This window comes from Sapajus apella, unplaced genomic scaffold, assembly GCF_009761245.1.
Source record: "Sapajus apella isolate SASKATOON/1434 unplaced genomic scaffold, GSC_monkey_1.0 scaffold71, whole genome shotgun sequence".
Lineage (NCBI taxonomy): Eukaryota > Metazoa > Chordata > Mammalia > Primates > Cebidae > Sapajus > Sapajus apella.
Genome location: NW_022437011.1, coordinates 8163480 through 8167417, shown reverse-complemented (window position 1 = coordinate 8167417; position 3938 = coordinate 8163480). Strand labels below are relative to the sequence as shown.

Sequence of the window (3938 nt, the reverse complement as noted above, 5' to 3'; positions counted from 1 at the left end):
GATCTCGGCTCACCGCAACCTCCGCCTCCTGGGTTCAGGCAATTCTCCTGCCTCAGCCTCCTGAGTAGCTGGGATTACAGGCACACGCCACCATGCCCAGCTGATTTTTTGTATTTTTAGTAGAGACGGGGTTTCACCATGTTGACCAGGATGGTCTCGATCTCTTGACCTTGTGATCCACCCGCCTCGGCCTCCCAAAGTGCTGGGATTACAGGCTTGAGCCACCACGCCCGGCTACTTTATTCTTTTTATATGAGACAGAGTCTCACTGTGTTGCCCAGGCTGGAGTGCAGTGGCATGATCTCAGCTCACTGAAACCTCTGCCTGCCTCAGCCTCCTGCGTAGCTGGGACTACTTGCACATGCTACTATGGCTGGCTAATTTTTTTTTTTTTTTTTTGAGACGGAGTTTCACTCTTGTTGCCCAGGCTAGAGTGCAATGGCGTGATCTCGGTTTACCGCAACCTCTGCCTCCAGGTTTCAAGCAATTCTCCTGCCTCAGTCTCCCTAGTAGCTGAAATTACAGGCATGCATCACCATGCCTGGCTAATTTTGTACTTTTAGTAGAGACAGGATTTCTCCATGTTGGCCTCAAACTCCGACCTCAGTTGTTCCGCCCACCTTGGCCTCCCAAAGTGCTGGGATTAAAGGTGTGAGCCACCGTGCTGGCCATTTTTTGTATTTTTAGTAGAGACAGGGTTTCATTATGTTGCTCAGGTTGGTCTCGATCTCCTGACCTCAGGTAGTCTGCCTGCCTCAGCCTCCCAAAGTGCTGGGATTACAGGTATGAGCCACCGCGCCCTGGCCTCTTCTACTTTATTCTTTAAGTATAAAGATTGCTTTTTTTTTGAGACGGAGTCTCACCTTGTTGCCCGGGCTGGAGTGCAATGGTGCCATCTTGGCTTACTGCAACCTCCGCCTCCCTGGTTCAAATGATTCTCTTGCCTCAGCCTCCTGAGTAGCTGGGATTACAGGCACCCGCCACCATGTTCAGCTATTTTTCTTGTGTTTTTAGTAGAGACAGGGTTTCACCATGTTGGCCAGCCTGGTCTCAAACTCCTGACCTCGTGATACACCCAGTTCGGCCTCCCAAAGTGCTGGGATTACAGTTGTGGGCCACCACGCCCAGGCTGCTTTTTTTTTTTTTTTGAGACGGAGTTTCACTCTTGTTGCCCAGGCTGGAGTGCAATGGCGCGATCTCGGCTCACCGCAACCTCCGCCTCCTGGGTTCAGGCAATTCTCCTGCCTCAGCCTCCTGAGTAGCTGGGATTACAGGCATGTGCCACCATGCCCAGCTAATTTTTTGTATTTTTAGTAAAGACGGGGTTTCACCATGTTGACGAGGATGGTCTCCATCTCTTGACCTCGTGATCCACCCGCCTCGGCCTCCCAAAGTGCTGGGATTACAGGCTTGAGCCACTGCGCCCGGCCCCAGGCTGCTTTTTTATTTTTTATTTTTTAGACAAAAGTTATTGGTATGTTGCCCAGGCTAGACTTGCTCTCTTAGGCTCAAGCAATCTTACCACTTCAGCCTACTGGGTAGTTGGGACTATGGGCACAAGGGACTGTGCCCAGCTCTGGATGCTTTTTTCCAATAAATGGACCCTAATTTATAAAAGCACTTCCATATTGTTGCTTAGTGGTATCCAAATTTTCCTTTAATAAATTATGCTGGGCCGGGTGCGGTGGCTCACACCTGTAATCCCAGCACTTTGGGAGGCCGAGGCGGGTGGATCACGAGGTCAAGAGATCGGGACCATCCTGGTCAACATGGTGAAACCCCGTCTCTACTAAAAATACAAAAAATCAGCTGGGCATGGTGGCACGTGCCTGTAATCCCAGCTACTCAGGAGGCTGAGGCAGGAGAATTGCCTGAACCCAGGAAGTGGAGGCTGCAGTGAGCCGAGATCACGCCATTGCACTCCAGCCTGGGTAACGAGAGCGAAACTCCGTCTCAAAAAAAAAAATAAATAAATAAATAAATTATGCTATGATGTAAATTTGAGAGCAACCTGGCCAACATGGCAAAACCCCATCTCTACTAAAAATGAAAAAATTAGCCAGGCATGGTGGTGCCTGGCTGAGGAACAAGAATGGCTTGAACCTGGGAGGCGGAGGTTGCAATGAGCTGAGATCATGCCACTGCACTCCAGTGTGAGCCACTGCATGATGGAGTTAGACTCTGTATCAAAAAAAAAAAAAAGTAAAATAAAAATAATTAGTAGTGGCTGGATGCAGTGACTCACACCTGTAATTCCAGCACTTTGGGAGGCCGAGGTGGGCTGATCACTTGAGGTCAGGAGTTCACAACCAGCCTGGCCAACATGGTGAAACCCCATCTCTACGAAAAAAAAGGACAAAAATTTGCTGAGTGTGGTGGTAGACACCTGTAATCCCAGCTACTTGGGAGGCTGAGGCAGGAGAATCACTTGAACCTGGGAGGCAGAGGTTGCAGTGAGCCGAGATTGCACCACTGCACTCCAGCCTGGGCAACAGAGTGAGAGTCCATCTCAAATTAATAATAATAATAATAATAATAATAATTAGTGATTTCATGTGATTATTATCCTACATATTTTCTCTAGTGTCTTTTGTGCACTTATATACTGGGGTCTTAACTTACCCAGGCATTCACTTGATTTTCATAAACCATGGACTCCAGAGATTTGAATTCTTATTTCTAATCTCAACCCTGAGGGAAAGCTATTTTTATTCTATCCTAAGATAAAGTTGATCATGTTTTATTTAGATTTTTGGTTTCTGGGATGGAGGGAAGACCTGGAGTATGTTCAGTTATTGGATAGTCTTATGTGTGATTTTTTTTTAATTGCAGTAAAATGTATATAATATTTACAATTTTAACTATTTTTGAGTATATGGTCTAGTGCCAGTAAGTATATTAATAATGTGAGACCATCACCACATTTCATTTTCAGAATTTTTTCATTATTCAAAACAGAAGCTCTATATCCATTAAGGGATAACTCCCCATCTCTGTGTCTGCCCAGCTGGGCAGAAACAGAGAATTTGTTTCTATGAATTTGTTTCTATGAATTTGACTATTCTAGGTACCTCATATGAGTGGAATAATACAATATTTTGTCTCTCTCTCTCTCTATGTGTGTTTGTGTATGTGTGTGTGTGTGGTCTCACTCTGTCATCTCTGCTGGAGTGCAGTGGCACAATCATAGCTTATGCAGCCTCAAACACCTAGGCTCTGATGATTCTCCCACCTCAGCCTACCAAGTAGCTGGGACTGCGTGTGCCACTATGCCTGGACATGTTTTTTTTTTTGAGACAAAGTCTCTGTCACCCAGGCTGGAGTATACTGGTATAATCTCCGCTCACTGCAACCTCCACCTCCCAGGTTAAAGCGATTCTTGTGCCTCAGCCTCCCTAGTAGCTGGGGTTACAGGCATGTGCCACCATACCTGGTGAATTTTTTTGGTATTTTTAGTAGAGACAGAGTTTTGCCATGTTGGCCAGGCTGGTCTTAAACTCCTGGCCTCATGTGATCTGCCTGCCTTGGCCTAATTTTTTTGTATATTTTGTAGAGACAAGGTTTTGCCATGTTGCCAAGGGTTCAAGCAGTTCTTCTGCCTCAGCCTCCCAAGTAGCTGGGATTACACACACGTGCCACCATGCCTGGCTAATTTTTGTATTTTTAGTAGAGACAGGGTTTCAACATGTTGGCCAGGCTAATCTCAAACTCCTGACCTCGTGATCTGCCTGCCTCAGCCTCCCAAAGTGCTGGGATTATAGGCGTGAGCCACTGCACCAGTCCTTGCTTTTAATTCTCTGGGGTATATATTCAGAAGTGGAATTTGCTTGATTATGTGATAATTCTACGTTTAATTTTTGAGGAACTGCCATGCTAATATCCATAGTATGCCTCTGCACCCTTTTACATTCCCACCAGCAATGCACAAACACTTGTTA

General features: G+C 46.2%; 1 protein-coding gene across 6 annotated transcripts in view; it reads left to right on the top strand.

The window, feature by feature from the left end:
- The window catches only part of CDC25C (cell division cycle 25C), a 49248-nt gene that overhangs the window by 7533 nt on the left and 37777 nt on the right, over window positions 1-3938 (top strand). The gene's annotated exons all lie outside the window — the stretch shown is intronic.